Genomic DNA, 22,530 nt, shown 5'->3' with positions numbered 1-22,530 from the left:
TAATAATCTTGTTAACAAACACTTGGACTAAGTTTCCAATGTAAAAAAGAAAAACACTAAAAAAAAAATCTAATAATAAGTAAAAAATGATACTCCAGCTGCGTAGGTCGCATTACCTTAATAAACAGACTAAAATTTGAGTCTCCCTACCTTACCTAATAAAAACATGACAAAGGAAAAGAAAATACTATCAAAACATTTTTTTTTAAAAAAACAAAAACAAAAAGAAAAAGAAAAAGAAAAAAATGAAGCATGAAGAGAATAGAGATAGAGAACAGTATATCATGCAACACTAAACTCAGGTTGCTATGCAGCGCAATTTCCCCAAGGTTTAGTTTGGAAAGCAAAGAGCGTGCAAGTCGGGCCCTAATAGATGTACTTATCAAAAAATTAAATAAAATTGAATTTCATTAAGCCAGTGTCATCTTACTAAGTGAACAACCTCAACCTCATCATAGGGCACAATCAATGCTAGAAACTAGCAAGTTGTGCTAGATACAATTTAATTTATGAATTCAATTTCACCTTTCATCTGGATTAATAAAAATTCATACGAACTTAAATTGAATTGCCTATTTACCATTGCTCCATGAGCTTTGAATAATTTCTCCTATTTACCAACTGAATAAAAATCAAAACCAAGTTACACAGACAATTTAATCAATTAAAAATATAATAAATTAACTACAATGGATACATAAATAATCCCAACTCCGGACCTAATTTTTTCATGAAACAAATATTACATTCAAACTATAAATAGGCAAAAGATGAGATAAAATATAGAAAACAAAAATTAAAAAAAGAACAAGTAAGACAGCAACCAACTTGTAACACCCTCGAAATAACACATTAAACCCATCAATATAGACATGCATTGGTAATAAAGATAAACATTCTTCTATTCATCAGAGTAGTTCTTTACACAAGTATTACATGTTAATCAACAAAAGCAAATGCCCTACGGGCTTACAGCTTTCCAAGTTAACACTTGGTTACAACAAAAGAGTGCTAACTCATTTACACATTAAGCCCTTGGCTTGAATATACATGTAATACATCAAGAAATAAAACAACAAAAGTCCGCCTGCCTCTAGCCTCCCAAGCTACGTCCTTGGAGGTGGCATGCTACCTGTACCTGAAAATGATATTCCCATATAGGGTGAGCCACAGCCCAGTAGAAATATACTAAACCAAATATGAACAATGACTAAAAGATTAGCAGTTGATAGATGGACAACACTGATACTTTCCTTTATCACACTATACATTTTCATGACATACAAGTCCATATTACCATTCATTTTCCAATTCCTTTCAAATTCTCAATTTATAACCATGGCTCAGAACTTGGCCAAACAACTCGTATGAGACAGTAACTCATATCAAGCATCTTCCATTACATAACAGATAAGCATACTAACTATATCACATACTAACAGATAAGCATACAAGCTATATCATCACTTCCACAGATATGCATATGAGCACTATCACACTTCCAATGACAAGCATATGAGCTCTGTCAACACATTACTAGATAAGCATATGAGCTCTATCTACGGAGTCCATCCCCTATCTCCTCCCAACAACATCCGGTTTAGAGGTCCATCCCCTATCTTCCCCTAAACCGCGGAATACATCCCCTATCTCCTCCAACACAACACAATGCATATAAACAATAATTATACACATCATCAACCAATACAAAACATTTAATGTATTCATTCAACCGTCATACTCAATGACACATTCCGGGATTAGTTTTAGTTTGCCAAATCATCATGCATTGTCTACAACAACAACGACTATCCTCCACCGATAGCCCAAAGCAGTTATTTCTATACAGAAAATAAATGCAACAAATGGATATAAAATCGACATTTCCAACTAGGTGAGTGACATAAAATCCAACTACACCCTTTAATCCCATGTATTCCCAATCTCAACATTTCCAATTCAATTCCTCATTTCTCACAATTAATTTTGCAAATTAATTAACCAATGTAATTAGAGCATTTTCCATAATTAACATTTCAACCCTTAGGTTCCATTTTCATTAATGTTTTAACATTTATTCCACTTTTCCATGCCAAACATGCATCTAGGCTTTTAGATAGTTAAAACCCCAACTTTGTAAATTTGCACAAAAGTCTCAAACTTTCACAAAATTACCAAAATAACTCCAACATCTCAAACTACTAGAATTTAAAGACAAAACCCATAGTAAGGAGTAGGTTATCCCTACCTCCAAAGATAACTCCCAACCGAGAAGACGAAGAAAACGGGAGTGCTCCAAACCACAAACTTTTCGGATCAAAAGGTAGCCCTCGACGATCAACAACTCTTTTGTAAAGGCCAAAGGTGAGCAAATCACTCATACTAGATCAATACCTAGAGAGAAGGTAGAGTCCTAGAGTGAGAAGCTCAACAATGGGGTTTTTGGAAAAGTAAGAGAGAGAAGAGAAATGGAAAAAGTGATTTGAAAAGTCAAAACACGGAGCTTTAACCCAGTCGCCCCGCTCGAGCGTCCAACTCCCCGCTCGAGCGTCACTCACAGACTCCCGCTCGAGCGTCAACAATCCCGCTCGAGCGGCGAATACACACTTCCAAAACTTTTACAGAACCAGGTCTCCGCTCGAGCGTCAACCCTCCCGCTCGAGCGTCACACACAACAACCCGCTCGAGCGTCAAAACTCCCGCTCGAGCGTACAACTCTGCAGAGGAGATACTTGAAGATGGAAAACTACGCTCGAGCGTCGAAAACCCCGCTCGAGCGGACAGACAACAACAAAGGGCCTGCTCAAGCGTCAAAATCCCCGCTCGAGCGTGAGGGCCAAAATCTGGGCAACTACTCTTGGTTTCTAAGTTCAACCAACCTATTTCAAACTCGCCCAACACAACTCAAGACTCGAATGCAAGGAGTAAAGGATGTAAACAAGGCATATACAACAACCAACTCCACGGAACCTAAGTCCGGGTGCAACAGTTAAAGAAAAGGGGAAACCGGGATCGCTATAACTGGGCAAGAATCCATTATTAGATATAATGTATCAAATTCTACCAGCAAATTTCACTCAATATATCTTATAATTAAGTTGTGCGAGATACAGTTTGATTCATGGAATTGCCTATTTATCAAGAAATAGGGCTTTAGGGATTTCAAGCCATACCTCTTCAATGAGAACTCTTTTGAACCAATAAGCTACTGGAGAAGACAGAGATCTTCAAGAAGCCTTTGAAAGCAAGAGACGAGAGTGAGAGATGATAACGAGCAAGAGAACGGACAAAGAAATCAGAGAGAGGGGGGAGAAACCATTGATTTAGAGCGAGGGGGAGAAAATTTTAGGGATTTTAGAGCCATACCTTTTCAATCCTGCCATAGCCTGCGACTTCGATCTCCATTCATGAAAGACGACCAGAGAAGAGAGAGAAAGAGGGGAGTCCTGTTTAGCCAAACCACACAGAGAGAGAGAGAGAGAGAGGTGACAGATGAAAGTAAAGAGAATGGCTGGGAAAGTTTCAACCGATTTAGCAGGTAAATGATATAAACTGTATAAAATATTAAAGGGTTTAAATTAATTTAATCAAATCCAATGGATGAGAATTAACTTGCATATACTATGCAAGTTTCAAGCCTTGCACACTACAATAGCTCCCTTAAAGTTATAGCCATGTTTGACTTTTGAAAAAATAGAAACTAATTTAACGAAAATAAATATAAAAATAAAAAATTATTTAAAAAAATTATTTCTACCTTCCTAAAAGATAAAATTATATATTGACGTGTTTTTAATTATTTTTTTTTTACCAATTTAATTTTTAGTCTTTTAGAAAAATTTTCAAAAAATAAATTATGAAAACCAAACTAAACAGAATTTTTTAACCAAGAAAGTACCAGCATTATTCATTAAAAAAAAAAAAAGAAGAAAGGCCGTTACATTTTAAATAGCATACAAGTTAATCAATACAAAATAAACTGTATGACAACTTTACCCTTAAAATGAATTATTTACAAAAAAAAATTATAATTATTCTTATTTAGAATAAAATTTAAAATTTAAAATTAAATATATTATAATTAAATTCTCAGGACAGTTAATGTGGGGTTAGAAGGGTTTTGGGAGGATTACTCATTTCGCGGTCCAGTTTGATAATCTAAACCGTTCACATTTTAGAGTACATTAAGTAGAACATACATATAAAATATCAAATTAATCAGATATCGTTAACATTTTTATCTACTAACATTTGTATCTATAAAAATAAATGACATTGTGATCTAAAGTATTAAAATGAATACAAATGTGACTAGATGAAAAGGTTAACGATATCCGATTAACTTATTTTTTACCGGTATATTTTATTTAATATATTCTACAATATAAACGGATCAAATTATTAAATCGGACCCCAAATTAAACCCATAAATCAGCACAGCAATACCTGCTGTGCTAGGCGCACAGCAGGCACCCAGATCCGTTTTGAGATGTGATGGAAAGTGGGGGATGGTGTTTTTTCCTGGTGTGATTTAGTGGTGTGTTTTGGTTTAAAAGGGGGAATATTTTATTAGAGGGTTGATGGGTTGTGATGGTTAGCAGTGGATGGTGTTTGTCCTAATTGGGGAATAGTTGTTGAATTATCTTTGTTAGTGGGGTGTGGTTTAGTGTAAAAGCGTGATCTAGGGTTTGGTGTGTTAGAGTTAAGCTCTTCTTAACTCTTTTTATTTCTGTTTCTTGTTATTTTTTCATTTTGTTGTTTTAAAAAAATCATGAGGCTAAGGGTTGGTTTGATGATTGTAAGTAGCAATAGTAGGGATCGTTTGTACTTTTTCGAATCTCTCTCGATATTTATTATCTTCCTATAACTTTAATTTTATATTTTTAATGAAATTTTTTTCTACTGATCAAAATATATATATATATATATATGAACTGTTAGTATAATTTGTTTAAAAATATATACAAATAAATAGTAAATATTATAAATTTTAATAATTAAAATTATAAACTTTACCATAAATTTGTAATAAATTTTTTCTAACACTATTGAACAGTGATTTCCCCAAAGTTATTTGGTGCCCCACGTACCACATGACTTGCTAACAACTAATTACTAATTGTCAATTTGTCTTCGTATTGTTTCTCAATTATCAACGTATTGTTTCTCAATTATCAACAGAAATTAATGTGGCTCACGTTTTCTACCAATCATATTTGGTTTGTGGCTCAACCTGTTTGTACCTTGGGGCTGCGAGTAACTTTTAAAAAATTGGTATGACAATGATTTAAACTAATGGAACCGTAAAAATATTCAACACGATTAGAAGACTCAAATTATGCATGAAATTACTGAGTAATAATTATTTTATTGATATGAATACGAATATAACATGACTTAATAATATAAATATTAAATATGTTAGATTAGTGTCAAATATATGTAAAATTAAGTTTTTGTTTAATGAATATTAACTATATATTTTAAAATTATTTCCATTAAGAGGTGTCATTAATTTTTTTGAGTATTTCTGTAACTCCATCCATCCAAATAAAAAATGCAAAATAAGTTTTGAGGTTACTATAACTTTTATTTTATTTTTCATTTAAGATAATGTATATTTTTTATTATTTATTTTAGAGTCAATATAGTACAAAAATATGATAATAGGGTGTGCGTATTTTTTTAAATTAGAGAAATGAATTGAGTTGAAATTAAATATTCTTATAAATAATTTCATTTCGTAAAATTTAACTTGTAAGAAAAAATTTAATTTTGTTATATATTTACTATTTTTAATTTTGTATCGCCCTTAATAGGACGTTTTGAAAAAGACTTTTATTTTTATTTTTTATTTTTAATGTGACACAATAACATGACAAAGAATTAAGGCTATTTAATCCAACAAACGCTTCCTCACATGTACTCTGGTGCAACACTACCCCATGGCATTGAACTCAGTTGTCTTCCTCCATGAGCTCGCCATGGCTTTTCTCATCTTCCTTCTCACCCACTTCTTCATTCAATCCCTCTCCTCAAAAAGCATGAACCGGCTTCCTCCAGGCCCACGAGGGCTTCCACTCATTGGCGCCCTTCCCCTCCTAGGAACCATGCCACATGCTACACTAGCAAAAATGGCTGAAAATTATGGACCCATAATCTCACTACAACAAACTGCACTTTTGGCGACTAAAATTGCGACCAAAACAATTTTAGTCGCCAAAAACAGCATCTTGGGCGACTAAAATCCTGATTTAGTCCTCATTTGTTTAATCTTTTTGGCTACTAAATTATTTTAGTTGCCATATAGTCTTATTGGCGACCAAACTTAGTTTTAGTCGCCGTATAATAACATTTTGCGACAAAAAATTTTTGTCGCCAAAAAATGGACGTATTTTGATGAATTTTTGGCGACCAAAACTAAGTCAGTCGTTGTATATTAAACATTGCCGACAAAAATTTGAAATTAGTAGCCAAATAGGATGCTTTTGGCGACCAATTTTTAATCGTTGTTAAGGATATTTGGTGACAAATAATAATTTAGTCGCTAATGCTTCAAAAAATTTTTAGAGGGAAACTCATTAATATTGGCGCCCAGTACATATATTACACAGACACACATTTTTGTTCTGTTTTGTCTCACACACCAATATACAGAGCAGTCAAAACCAAACCTCACTGCCGCTCACCACCGCTGATCATCACCATCGCTGTCCACCGGCGCTCGCCACCACGACCACTGCAAATCTTCCCCACCACTGATTACAGGTATTTGTCTCTTTTCTCTCTTCCTCTCTGTCGATTTGGGTCTATCAGTTTGTATCTCTTTCTCGCTATCTCTCCCATCCTTGTGTCTGACGATTTCTATAGGGTTTTTATATGTTTTTATTCTTTCATTTTCTGTTGATTTCGTGAATAATTTTTTAGGGCTTTTTCTGATTTCGTGAATGGGTTTGGTTGAAATTTCGGATTCTGGATTTCTGATTCTCGATTTTGGATTGTTGAACCATATGACCAAATGTGCCTCTGTTTCCAGAATATTCCAAACTAACCATATATATATATATATGCATGCATAGGTGAGAAATGTAATTAATGTTTTAGCTTATTTTGTGTGTTAGTGAGAGGAGAAACCCTTTTGTTGTGCTTAAAGTGACAATCTAAGTAAGCTAAGGAGCTTAAAGTGACAATCCAGTTCCCTTCTGCTATGCTTTCTGGAGATTTAAGGTACCTTTTCTGTGAAAAAAAAATTCATTCTAATTTGCTTATAATTTTTTTTTGCCCTGATGATTAAAATCCTATTTATGTTGTTCCCACCGTTTATAACAACATATGTTTTGAATGTAATCAAACACTCAAATTTAGAGTAATAGAAAAAATAATTTATTAGTTGGTTAAATTTGATGTCTTCGTTGAGAATGAAAATCAAACAAGGAAGTATAAGATCCATTGCAGGTGTTTGTAAGGCACTTATTGGGGAAATTAAGCTCCTTAATTTGTTTGGTTTTATATATCTATAAATATATGAAAATGGTTACATCTTAAATTATCAAACGAGACACTTTATCATTAATCTTAAACTCTTGACAAATTTGAAAGAGGGCAAACATGCTTTCAGTGGATACAAAAATAGTCCCTTCCTACACTGCACCTCTTTACTTCTCTCAATCAAGACAGAAAAAAAATGCCTCTTCATCATAATTATTTTGATTGTGAACGTTAGATATCTTACAAAATTTAAAATAAAAATTATATCATCAAAAAATTACGACTACATTACAAAAAATGTTTGAGAGCCCCAATCATTCTTAAACATTTACAATTTTTACATACACTAGCAGCACTTGGACGGGGTTGTGGCAGCAATCCTACTATAACTTGCTGCTCATTCAATACCCCATCTCATCCACTATGGATTTAGTAGTAGTATATGGAAAAATAAAAATAAAATAACAAAAAAACTAAGCAGAGGATATAACTAAGGTTTACATTCAAAGTAGTGGCAATCATTAAAAAAACTAGGAGTCTAGTCACTCAGATTTCACAGGTGCACCTGATGATGATAACTTCCATTCTAAAGGCAGAGGCTGTCGGCCACCAAAGAGTCACTAACCAACCCAACATCAACTTCATCAAAATTCAGATTAAGTGAATGGCCCTAATTATGAGGGCATGGCCCAGATTTGTGTATTATATATGCCTCTGAATCTTCAAATATCATTATGGGAGTGTGTCCATTTAATTAGCTTCAGTTGCATACTCTAATGCCTTTAATAATGTAGGTAGAAATAGTTTGAGAGAAAACCACAAACAATTTGCCTTAGGATCCTGTGCACTACCACACATCCCAAACCACATCTTCTTGATTACCCAATAATGCCCTCACATAAATGTATTCAAGATATACTTCATGTGCCATGAATCATTTGCTTACGAGGGTCTTGTTAATAAAATTCAAAATACAAATTGTTGTTGTGTCCCCAAGATTATCTGTTAACAAAACATTTTCTTCTCCCCTCAGCATGGGTTAACAATATAATGTCATGAACTAAAATTATGGAAAGACGTTGCTGATGACCCAATAATGAACACATACCCCATGATGGCGTGCTGATGACCAATCAACAAACACACAACGAAAAACTTAAGGTTTACACTGTGAATGCTTTCTATAGTTGAAAATAATTTCTTTAAAAATCAACCTCAATTGAGAAATCTGTGGCCAAAACATAAGAAATTAGGATTAGAAAGTGTGGTTAATCAATAGCGTAAATACTCTCACATCTTTCTAGTGCAAACCTTTGCAACTCTATAGAAACAATAGAGGATAATCTGGTGTAGCCAACAAACCATATTCTAACTAGATTTTTTTTGTCTAGGCTTGAGCCATCTCAGCTGTAGACCAAAATGCCCTTACTACAAGAACATGAAAGCTTATAAATAAGTAGAGAACTCATAAAGGGGTGGTAATCTATGTAAATATATCACATTCGAACATTCTACACCAAATGTAGAATGTAATTAGTAGTAGTTGTTGGGTTTGAATGTTGGATTTTAGTAATTGAATATTACATTTTGTTGACTTCTTAACTATTTTGTTGTAAAGGTCAACTCGTATACGAGGACCTACATTAGGCAAAGGAGTGCAAAAAAAAAATAGCTAGGAAAAAAGAAGAGAAATTACATGTGTATGTCAATCGGGCATTGAACGAAATCACAGGAGGGAATGCCACCCCAGTGAAAAATGAGTTGGGATTGCAAATTAGACGGTTGTGCCCTTTCCAAAGCGTGAAGTCATGGAGAAAAATTGATCAAAGTACCAAAGATGCGGTCGTCCAAGCGGTGCTAGTATGAGATTCATCTTGCCATAATGTCTTTATTATGTTATTTGTAATTGCTTAAATTAATTGATGTACTAATTCTCTTATTATGTTTGTAGGACAAGTTTGTTATCGGCAATGATTTTGATAATGATGAACAAGCTTAAGAAATCCTCGATAGAAAGGCATATTTGCTATACAAGGATTGAAGGTACAATCTAGAGCAAGAGTTCCTCGAACTTGAGGAAAAGGGTGTTGATGACCCCTATAGTCATCTGCATAGTGGCGTGAGCTTGGAGGACTGGAAAAATATGATTGATGTTGCTTGAAAAGACGAATCTCACTTGGTAACAAATTAATTAGAACCCCCATTCTTGAAATTAATTTATGTGTTGATATGTAAAAATTCTTTACTAATTCTTTTTTTTTTTTTTTTTGTAATTTTGTTTTCTTTTTTTTCTTGTTAGAAACGCTCTAAAGCTGGTAACGTAAATAGGGGTATGCTCCCCTATAATCATACAAGTGGATCGCGATCATTTCCTATAGCAATGTCGCTTATGGTGAGAAGTGGTTATTTGTTTAGTAATGTAATGGATGATAGATTCTTTTTTAGTTTGAATATTACTATGTACTACTTCATCAATGGAATTTTTTCAAACCTAATAGGCAAATAAGGATGGAGATATAGATTTCCCTGAATTTTATAAGAAATCACACAAGTCCAAGTAGACGGGAGACTGGATTGACCCCAAATGTGGTGAGCTATATGTGGGTATTGAATGTTGAAACCAATTTTGTTGCATATCAATTAGTAAAGTTGTTTTCAATTCTTTCTGCCATCTTGACTTTATTGTTTTTTTGCCATGACAAGATGATATGGTGAATCTACAAGTCATAGCCACCGATGCGGGGTTGACATTGACCCACGAAGAATTATCAAGGCAAGTGCTCGGGGCAAAAAAAAATTACTTGCGTGGATGTGGGATAGGCCCATAACCCTCTTCCACAGCTTCTCGTGCGGCACAAGCACGCAATAAACATATGGAGTCAATGAGAGCGGAACTGGAGGTTCTTCGTAAGGAGCATCAAAGAGATCACGAGGAGTTGATGATGGAGAAAGAGGAGCGCCAAAAAGATCGAGAGGAAATTATGAGGGAAAGAGAGGAGCTGATGAAACAAGTCGAAGAAGAAAAAAAAGCACGGGAGGCACAACAAGTACAACTCAATCATCTGAGCGACGTGGTGTCACAGCTCACAACCCTGTTGCAGGGTTCAGATGGTCATCTTACTATTCAATAAACATAAATTTATTGATAAGCTAATGCAAGTTCTACAAAAATATGGATCATATTGGCATAGAATTGTTTTCTAAAGTTGCTATGTAAATTTTTTTTTTGTCATGTGCTTCTAATAGGTTTTGAGGCATAATGTGAGTAGACTTTGCAGCAGACGGACCGTAATCTGATTTTCATAAGGTAACCACATGATTTCAATGAAATATTAAGTTTCCCAAAATTGGGTACGATGAGCCTATGAATATGAGGGCAGTTACTATATTAGGAGCCCCATCCAATTGAATGCCATTTCAGATTGAAGACTAATTAAATAAACCAAGTGCACTTGGAATGAATTTACAATTACTACAAGTATTTTGTTTGCAATGTCTCAATAATTCCACTATAAAATTGTAATTTTTGTTGCCTAAAAAGGATGCTAATATGTGAAATAAATTAATGAAAGCCTCATGGTGCATTAGGAGTTCTCAACATTGAATCATGATTTTATTTGGGTTGTAATCAACATAATTCCGGGTCTTTTTCTCCCTATCGACCATGTTGAATCCGTTGGACAATTATGAACTTCATTATTGGCATATTGGAAAAATATATTAGCTCAGTTAATATTAGATCTCCTAGGTTATTTGTTGTCTTACCAAAACGCCGTAAACTTAGTCGAAAAAGGCCTTCGAGGGCCGAAAATTGAAAGCAGCCCCCGAACCACTGTAGAGATGGCACGGGTAGCTTCCTTGCGTTAAATACGACCTGTGGGGACATACGGGACATAATTAGCACTTATACGTTGGGAGTTGGTGTGAAAAATGCCATAAACTTAGCCGAAAGAGGCCTTCGAGGGCCGAAAATTGAAAGCAACCTCCGAACCACTATAGGGATGGCACGGGTAACTTCCTTACGTCAAATAAGACCTGTGGGGACATGCGGGACGCAATTATCACATGTACGTTGGGAGTTGGCGTGAAAAACGCCATAAATTTAGCCAAAAAAGGTCTTTGAGAGCCAAAAATTCAAATCAGCCCCCGAAGCACTCTACGGATGGCACGGGTAGCTTCCTTCTATCAAATACGACCTTTTGGGACAGACGGGAGGTAAATAGCATGTGTACGTTGGGAGTTGGCGTGAAAACACATTAAACTCAGCCGAAAAAGGCCTTTGAGAGCCGAAAATTGAAAGCAGCCCCCGAACCGCTGTAGTGACGGCACGAGTAGCTTTCTCATGTCAAGTAGGACCTGTGGGGACATGCGGGATGTAATTACCACGCGTACGTTGGGAGTTGGCGTGAAAAATGCCACAAATTTAGCTGAAAAAGGCCTTCGAGGGCTGAAAATTGAAAGCAACCCCCGAACCACTGTAGGGATGGCATGGGTATCTTCCTTGTGTCAAAAAGGACCTGTGGGGGCAAACGGGACGAAAACAGCAAGCGTACGTTGGGAGTTTGCGTGAAAAATGCCATAAACTTAGTCGAAAAAGGGCTTTTGGGGCCTAAAATTAAAATCAGCCCTCGAAGCACTCTATGGATGGCACGGGTAGCTTCCTTGTATCAAATAGGACCTGTGGGGACAGACAAGACATAATTAGCACGCGTACGTTGGGAGTTGGCGTGATAAATGCCATAAACTTAGCCGAAAAATGCCTTTCGGGGCCGGAAATTCAAAGCAGCCCCCGAAGCACTCTATGGATGCCACGGGTATCTTTCTCATGTCAAATAGGACCTGTGAGGTCAGATGGGATGTAATTAGCATGCGTACGTTGGGGGTGGCCATGACAAATGCCAGAAAGCTTATAAATATATATTAAAGCTTATATATTACAGCTTATAAATATATATGTTATATAAGCATCTCTATATATTTAGTTTTATGAATAAAATACCAACATAGTTAAGTAGACTTTGTGAATAAAATACCAACACATTTAACCATCTGAATTGTAACTTATTTGTGACTTTCGATCATGATTGCCAAGACATGGACTATATAACATAATCTGTTACAGCATCACTGTTGTGGCTGAACAACTTCTTATTGAATTGAAATTTTAAGTGTTTCGCTCAACAAAAGAATGACTGTGAAGCTGATTAAAAAAAAAGAAAATTTTGGAGCAAATAAATGAGACCAGTGTCATAATCTTTTTATGGCATCTGTGAATCTGTGGTGATCACTCAACTTTAACCTTCCTCTCAATTTTGTATTTTTCTGAAACAGTATCTATGAGCATATATTGTGGTGGAAACAAAATGATAGGTAATTATTCACTTTGTTTTAGTGAGAGCCTCATGTGCTGGTTCATCCTTTTTTTGTTTATGCTTAGATACATGATGGCAGGTGCGAAGGGAATGGCGCATCAAGTGGGGTCCTGCCCCCTCAAACATTTGTACATACCTTTTTGTTGAAAATTTTTGTTTACAATGGAACTAATGGGTGTAATTTTTGTTATGTAGATGGCTTTTGGCATTGACATGTGGATCACAGTTTTGCAAATTTGGGAAGTTTTTGGTCATCCTCTACATTTTGTGTGAAATTTGGATGAATCATACATACAATTTTTGGCGGGGTACATAGCATTTTTGGAACTTGTATTCATTGCTCTGGTGGTATATATAGATTACATTTTGTTGTGGTACATATTACCATGGTCATTTGTACCATACCAAATGGTCATTACAATGCATAGTATAGTCAAAATGTTTTGTGTATAGGGGACATTGTTTTGATAACATATTTGGAATGTATGACGTTATTATTTGTAATTGGAATATATTAGTTGGTTTGTATATAAGTTTACGTTGTTGGGTGTTCTTTTTGTTTGATGGTTGTAAGTGAAACATGCATTACGGGATAGGTGATAATATATTTATTGATTTGTTTGTATACCTATTACAGGTTGCGGTGGATATATACAGGTTGTGAAAAAATTTATTAAAATGAAAAAAAAAAACAAAACAAAAATAAAAAATGACGTTTTTGGTGACAACAATTGGTAGCCAAAGAAAGAAATAAATGTTTTGGCAACTAAATATTTAGTAGCCAAAATGAATTGAAAACAGTTTTGGCGACTAATTGTTTAGTAGCTAAAACTCAAAACACTTTTGGTGACTAAATATTTAGTCGTCAAAACATAAACTAATATGTCATAGGCGACTAAACTGTGTAGTAGCTAAACAATAATCAACCTTTCCGCGACTAAACATTTAGTAGCTAAAATACCATTATTGGCGACAACTAATTTGGTCGCCATAGATAATTTAATTTTTTGGCGACAAAAGATTTAGTAGCTAAAGATGTGAGTTAAATGAATTGATGTACCCTTTGTGCGACTAATATGTTAGTCGCCAATATCACTCATCAGCGACTAAGCCACTTTCAGTCGCTAATACTGCTACTTTTGCCTACTAAAATATTAGTCGCCATTCTGTTGGATTTTTGGCGACTAAATTTTTTTTAGTTGCCAATATCTTCGCCAACAATGTACTCGCAACAAAGCCAGCGACCAAAATTTTTGGTCGGGAAATCATTTCGGCGACTAAAATCAATGCTTTTGGCGACTAAAACATTAGTCGCCAAAAATATATTTTCTTGTGGTGTCTACCTCAAAATAGGAACTAGTGGTACGGTGGTTGCCTCAACTCCAGCTTCTGCTCAAACGTTCCTCAAAGCGCTTGACACCAATTTCTCTAACCGCGCACCCAACGCGAGTGCAACCCACATGGCCTATAGATCCCATGACTTGGTTTTTGCCGATTACGGACCTAGGTGGAAGTTGCTTAGGAAATTAGGTAACCTACACATGCTTGGTGGGAAGGCTCTTGAGGGTTGGGCCCCGTTTCGCACGGTTGAGCTTGGCCACGTGTTGAAAGCTATGCACGATTTGAGTTGTCGTGGTGAGGCGGTGGTGGTGGCAGAGATGCTGTCGTTTACGATGGAAAATATGATAGGGAAAGTGGGGCTCAGCCGGAGATTGTTTGAGAAGCAGGGTTTGGAGTCTAATGAGTTTAAGGACATGGTGGTGGAGCTCATGACTAAGGCTGGGTTTTTCAACTTTGGTGCTTTCATGCCTTCGTCTGTTGCGTCGTGGCTCGACTTTGGAGGAGTTGAGCTTAGGATGAAGCATATACATAAGAAGTTTGATGTGTTTTTAACAAGGATGATTGAGGAACACAAGGCTGAATCTTATAAGCAGGACAAGGAAAAGCAGGATTTCCTAGATGTTCTTATGGTTAAACAAGAAAATTGCAGGGATGATGAGAGGCTCAGCATGACCAACATTAAGGCTGTACTCTTGGTATTCTTCTTCAAGGCCCTTCCGTAGTTACATTTTTTGATTTGTTTACTTTTGTTTTGTGTGTTTTTTTCTCCTTCTACATGCACAAAATAATATAATAGAATTACACTCAACTCTTTCATACATGATGACATCCATGGGGTTGGTTTGGGGTGTCCTAAAAAGTGCACTTTTTGTCTTTTTATGAAAAGATGTGCAGAAAAGTAAAGAGGTGATGTGATGGAAAAAGATAAAAAGATAAAAAGATGGATTATATAGGTTATGCCAAACGAGGCCTTAATATGCCATAGTTCATGTAAGAAGATTTTGTTGGATTCTGTGCACCTACAAATTTTTTTTCATTTTTGTTTTGGTAACTAAAACACCAACTCATTAATGATATTTAACTAGGAATTCCTAATGTTTTACTAATATTTCTATTAAATGTCTCATATGTAAGTCTCACATCATGTAAGTTTCACGCTTATATGACATATTTAGTAAAAATATTGGTAAAACATTTGAGATCCCTAGCAATACTCTATTCACTATACATGATAACATAGTTCTAAATCGCAGTATCGAGTAACGTAACGGTATCAATCACAGAGTATCGGTATCAATAGTATCGACCGGTAGGTATCGGGAATCAGGTGTCCCGATCGTAAAATATTAGAAATCATTAGCAATTCTTCTAAAACTCAATTTTATGCATTTTTTTGACTCTTTTAGTCTTAATTTATTACATTTTAATCAAAATTTTAATATGCAGGAGCACTTTTGACTCATTTTCAACTAAATGATATGTTAAACTTTTAATAAAAAAATTGATATGGAAATATTTTTTTTACTTATTTTTAACAATGAAATACTTCCAAATGCACAACAAATCCATCATAAACACAAGCACCTTCATGTACTTGAGAGTACCTCTGTCTTCTTATCCATTTCATTCTCCCATGCCATATTATAAATAAATATAGCCACAAACATTCCTATTCTCTCTCTCTCTCTCTATCTCTAAAAGATGCAGAATAGTGGCTTTACGACACAAAAAAACAGAATATGTATATAATATGCCATAGTTCTTGTAAGAAGATTTTGTCGGATTCTGTGCACCTACAAAAAAAATTTCATTTTTATTTTAGTATCCGAAACACCAACTCATTAATGATATTCAATTAGAGATTCTTAATGTTTTACCAATACTTTTACTAAATTTCTTATATGTAAATCTTACATCATGTAGATCTCACACTCATATGATATATTTAGTAAAAATGTTAGTAAAACATTTGAGCTCCCTAACAATACTCTATTCACTATACATGATAAAAGTATTTTATCCTATGGCCACAAATGAGCAAAGTTGGACAGAAATTTTGGGTGTTGATGCCTCTTTGGTAAGAATTAGTCGATCTTAATAATCAAACTTAAGCTCAGCTCGTAAAGTATTTGAGAAACTCGAACTCTACTTGAGTCAACTAAATTATATAAATGAGTTGAATTTCAACATTTCAACTTAAACTTGAACTTCACTTAAAAAAAAAAAAAAAAAAAAAAAAAAAAAAACAACAACAACAACAACACACACACTTAAATTAATTTGTTTATTAAATAAAAAAGACAAAATTATGAACAAAATGTAAAGTAATGCTTATATTAATGTACGCAAACACAAATAAAAAAATAAATAAATACTCAAAATAGATTTAATATATTACTATAAATAAATATTAATTTATTCTCTTCAGGTTTACTTACCTTATTGAACCAAGCTTAGGTCAATTCGAGCTCAGCTCGACTATTGAAGGAGCTTAAAAATTGAGTTTAAGTTTATCTATTTATAAAACAAACTGAACTTCAACAAGTTTTAAATGAGTCAAGTCTAAATTGTTTATAAATAGTTTGATTTGTTTGTCGGCTTAATCCTAACTTTATTGATATCAAATTGTTACATTTGTATGCATGTACTTAATTTTCACATTCCATGCTATTTTCCTTTGCCAGAATATATTTACTGCAGGCACAGATACATCATCGAGTAGTATTGAATGGGCACTAGCCGAGATGTTGAAAAACCCAAGAATCCTAAACCAAGCTCAGGAAGAGATGGATTGAGTTATAGGCCAAAAACCGAAGGCTAGAGGAATCCGACATACCCAAACTCCCATGCTTACAAGCCATATGCAAGGAAACATTTCGAAAGCACCGTTCAACACCTCTCAATCTTCCTAGAGTCTCGGCCGAAGCTTGTGAAGTGAATGGCTACTACATTCCGAAGAACACTAGACTTGCTGTGAACATATGGGCAATAGGGCGAGACCCGGATGTGTGGGAAAACCCACTAGATTTCATCCTTGAAAGATTTTTGAGCGGAAAGAATACAAAGATAGATCCGCTTGGAAACCATTTCAAGCTTATACCATTTGGATCTGGAAGGAGGATCTGTGCCGGTGCTAGAAGGGGGGTTGTGTTTGTTGAGTACATTTTGGGCACATTGGTGCACTCTTTTGATTGGAAACTAGCTCATGGGGCTGCTGAGCTCAACATGGATGAAGCTTTTGGTCTTGCACTGCAGAAGGCTGTGCCTCTTGTTAGGGAAAATATGTGATTCCCCACAAGTAAATCAATCAATAGGAATAAAAACTAATGCGGAAAAATTAAATCAAAGGCAACACAAGAATTTTACGTGGTTCCCTCAATGTGAGGTACGTCCACGGGATCGAAATTCGATTCCACTATCAACCAAATAGTTTCTAAATGATTACAAACGAGACACTAATGGTCTCACAAAAAGTGAATTCCAAATAATCACAAATAAACAAGAGGAAAGACCTCACCAAATAGATGGACCAAAATCTTCAGAACCAGAGTTGTAGAAGATCCAAAATAACGAACCAAATCAACTTCCACACAAAGCAGCCGAAACGAAGCAGAGAAGCAAACCAAAGGCACCAATCCTTAAATTGACCAAGTCAAATCCAGAGAAAACAATCTAATTGAAACTCACCAAAGCACTGTTGTCCAATAAATCAATTAGTTGTTCCACAAAGCAAATCCCACCAAATTGATTGATACCCCAACCACTCTCACGGAAAAAAAAAAAAGAATTGTTGCTTCTGCGTTTTTTTTTTCTTGGGAAAAACAATACACATCATATTTTGAATCTAGGGTTTTCTTCTCAAAACCTTAATTGTTTCCAAATTAGATTGGGTCTCCACAAATTAAATATAATATATAAAAATATATTATACCTAAACCAAACCAAATTAAAACTCTTTTAATAAACCAATTGGGTCCCACACTCCAATAAAGAGGTATACCCAACAATTCTCCCCCTACCGACTTAGGTGGAGACATCAACCATATCCGCCAAAGTTCGACACTTCAAATGTTTGTCCCTCGACAAAGTCTTTGTCAACATGTTTGAAATATTATCATATGTGTGAACCTTTTCGAGTTGTAACAATTTTGAATCTAACACATCACGAATCCAATGGTATCTCACATCAATGTGTTTCGATCTCGAATGAAAAGTAGAATTTTTACTCAAGTGAATAGCACTTTGACTATCACAATAAAGCACATACTTTTCTTGCTTTAAACCCAACTCTTGCAAAAATTTCTTCAACCATAACTCTTCTTTGCAAGCTTTTGTAATAGCAATAAATTCAGCTTTGGTAGTTGAGAGAGCAACATATTTTTGTAATTTAGATTGCCATGCCACAGCTCCCCCTGCAAATGTCATCAAATATCCCGAAGTAGATTTCCTAGAATCAACATCGCCGGCCATGTCAGAATCCGTGAACCCACCAAGCATCGGCTTACCATCCCCAAAACACAAACACACCTTCGAAGTCCCTCGAAGATATCTTAGAATCCATTTTACCGCTGCCCAATGTTCTTTACCCGGATTAGAGAGAAACCGACTCACCACACCAACGGCGTGAGCAATATCCGGCCTTGTACAAACCATGGCGTACATCAAAGAACCAACTGCTGAAGCATAAGGAACTTTCAACATCTCTTCTTTGTCTTTCTCACTTGTAGGACATTGATTCGAACTAAGCTTGAAGTGACCCGCAAGTGGACAACCAACCGGCTTTGCTTTATTCATGTTGAACCTCTGAAGAACTTTCTCAATGTAGCTTTCTTGAGACAACCAAATCAATCCCCCTTTGCGACCACGAACAATTTTCATATCAAGTATTTGCTTTGCCAGCTCCAAATCTTTCATAGCAAAGGACTTGCTCAACTCGAACTTCAACTTGTTAATCATGGTAGAATCTTGGCCCACAATTAACATGTCATCAACATAAAGCAAAAGAATAATAAATTTGCCATCCGAGAAATTTTTCACAAACACACAATGGTCCGAAGTGGTTTTAGAAAAACCATTATTCATCATGAAAGAGTCAAATTTTTTGTACCATTGCCGCGGGGCTTGCTTGAGACCATACAAACTTTTCTTCAATTTGCAAACAAATTTCTCTTTCCCTTTCTCTACAAAACCTTCCGGTTGCTCCATGTAAATTTCTTCTTCAAGATCACCATGAAGAAATGCAGTCTTCACATCAAGTTGCTCAACTTCAAGGTTCATACTTGCAGCCATGCCAAGTACAACCCGAATAGAAGACATCTTTACAACAGGTGAGAAAATCTCGTCAAAGTCAATACCTTTCTTTTTCCCAAAGCCTTTCACTACAAGACATGCGTTGTACCTCAGATTCTTGCTATCATTCTTCAATTTGAAGACCCACTTATTTTTCAGAATTTTCCTCCCCTTAGGCAACTTCACTAAGTCATAGGTGTGATTTTCAAGTAAGGAGTTCATCTCCTCTTCCATGGCCTTTTTCCAATCATCTTTCTTTGCATGCTCAATTGCTTCTTGGTAGCTCTCGGGCTCCCCTTGATTGGAAATCAACACAAATTCATTGGGAGGATACTTTCTTGAAGGTTGTCGGTCCCTTGTAGGTTTTCTTAACTCAAGTTGTGGTGGCGGTTCTTGAGTTCGATGCTCTTCCTCAATTTCTAGCTCAACTTCATTAGGATTAGCATCATCTTCTACATCTTCAATGGGTGGTTGCACATCTCCCCAATTTTCATCATCAACTGAAGATGAAGGAGATGGATCCATGTCAATGAGATCACTAGTTTTTGGCTCTGGTTGATCACCTTTGCCAAAGTCTTCAATTGTTTGTTCTTCAAGAAACACAACATTACGGCTTCGAATGACTTTCTTGTCGACCGGATCCCACAATCTATACCCGAACTTATCACGCCTATAGCCAAGAAAAATACATTGTCTTGACTTACTATCAAGCTTGGACCTCTCATCCTTTGGAATGTGAACAAAAGCTCGGCAACCAAACACTCTCAAGTGCTCATAAGATACATCTTTACCGGTCCAAACTCTTTCTGGAACATCACCATTCAAAGGATAGGAAGGTGACAAATTCATCACGTCAACCACTGTCTTCAATGCCTCACCCCAAAAGGATTTTGGCAATTTAGCTTGTGAAAGCAAACACCTTGTTCTTTCACAATGGTGCGGTTCATCCTCTCGGCAACTCCATTTTGTTGAGGAGTCTTCTTAACTGTTTTTTGATGCCGAATACCTTGGCTGCGACAATACTCATCAAATGGCCCAATGTATTCACCACCATTGTCTGATCGAATGCACTTCAATTTCTGCCCTGTTTCTTTTTCAGCCATGGCCTGAAAATGCTTAAATACTTCTAGAACTTGATCTTTAGTTCTTAGTAGAAAAGTCCAAACTTTCCTTGAATAATCATCAATGAAAGTAACAAAATAAAGTGCACCACCATGTGTTCTAACTTTTAAAGGACCACAAACATCCGAATAAATCAACTCCAAAACATTTTCTTTTCTAGAAGCAACATTTTTATAAAAAGAAACTCTATGTTGTTTACCCGCCAAACAATGAACACAAGTTTTAAGGTGTGTACCTTTCAAACCGGGTAGAAGCTCTTTCTTGAACAAAACTTGCAGCCCCTTTCGCTCATATGGCCAAGCCGCTTGTGCCACAATTCGGTAGAAGTATCATCTTGAAGTGTATTGACAACACCTTTACCAATTTTTTCTCGCATCGAATAAAGTGTATGAGTCTTCTTGCACTTAGCCACCACCAAAGAACCCTTTGTGAGCTTCCATATTCCATCACCAAATTTGTTGTTGAAGCCTTCATCATCTAGCTTCCCAATAGAGATCAAATTGAGGCAAATGTTGGGAACATGCCTCATATCTTTAAGCAACAACTTGCAGCCCAAATTTGTTTCCAAGCAAACATCACCCATACCAATAATCTTGGACAAAATTTCATTACCCATTCGAACAGAACCATAATCTCCTTCGGTGTAGGTAGTGAAGAAATCAACTCGAGAAGTCACATGAAAAGAAGCACCGGAATCAATCACCCAATTGCTTCCATTGAAGCTAGGTATACGACCCATATTCCCCTCCATTGATTTACACAAATAAATAGATCCAAATAAACCGTAAGCTCTGATACCAGTTGTTAGGGAAAATATGTGATTCCCTACAAGTAAATCAATCAATGGGAATAAAAACTAATGCGGAAAAATTAAATCAAAGGCAACACAAGAATTTTACGTAGTTCCCTCAATGTGAGGTACGTCCACGGGATCGAAATCCAATTCCACTATCAACCAAATAGTTTCTAAACGATTACAAACGAGACACTAATGGTCTCACAAAAAGTGAATTCTAAATAATCACAAATAAACAAGAGGAAAGACCTCACCAAATAGATGAACCAAAATCTTCAGAACTAGAGTTGTAGAAGATCCAAAATAACGAACCAAATCAACTTCCACACAAAGCAGCTGAAACAAAGCAGAGAAGCAAACCAAAGGCACCAATCCTTAAATTGACCAAGTCAAATCCAGAGAAAACAATCTAATTGAAACTCACCAAGGCACTGTTGTCCAATAAATCAATTAGTTGTTCCACAAAGCAAATCCCACCAAATTGATTGATACCCCAACCACTCTCACGGAAAAAAAAAAAAATTGCTGCTGCTGCGTTTTTTTTTTTCTTGGGAAAAACAATACACGTCATATTCTGAATCTAGGGTTTTCTTCTCAAAACCTTAGTTGTTTCCAAATTAGATTGGGTCTCTACAAATTAAATATAATATATAAAAATATATTATACGTTAACCAAACCAAATTAAAACTCTTTTAATAAACTAATTGGGTTCCACACTCCAACAAGGAGGTATACCCAACACCTCTTTCAGCTATGGTGAATCCCCGGCTTCCTGCTAGTTTGTATGTTGCAGCTTAAGGGCCTGTTTAATGCTACAGATCATGCATTCAGATACAAAAAAATTACAAAGAAAAACAGTGTAGGGTTCATACTCATTCTAAATATGAGCTCCAATATAAATTTTGAGTTTGGATGACATACTGTTTTCTTTGTTATTTTTCTGTGTTTGAATTCTTAGGCTGTAGTATTATTGTTCATCAAACTCTTCTTAAAATGTTTTTTTCTCAAACCTAAGTAATTTTAAATTTATTTTCTAAACTTGTTTTATTTTTTTGAAGTCATGTTTTGAATCATATTTTCAAAACATGGCTTTAAAAAATTTAAAACTGTTTGAGTTTACA

General features: G+C 35.6%; 1 pseudogene; it reads left to right on the top strand.

Moving 5' to 3' along the window:
* The first annotated feature begins 5,945 nt into the window (after positions 1 to 5,945).
* LOC145814351 (flavonoid 3',5'-hydroxylase 2-like) lies at positions 5,946 to 22,207 on the top strand (annotated as a pseudogene).
* Positions 22,208 to 22,530: the final 323 nt, after the last annotated feature.

The sequence above is a fragment of the Camellia sinensis genome, unplaced genomic scaffold, assembly GCF_055761805.1.
Source record: "Camellia sinensis isolate YWXY unplaced genomic scaffold, ASM5576180v1 Unanchor1, whole genome shotgun sequence".
Classification (NCBI taxonomy): Eukaryota; Viridiplantae; Streptophyta; class Magnoliopsida; order Ericales; family Theaceae; genus Camellia; species Camellia sinensis.
Note: the sequence above shows the minus strand (reverse complement) of the source record. Positions and strands in the feature narration are given on the sequence as shown.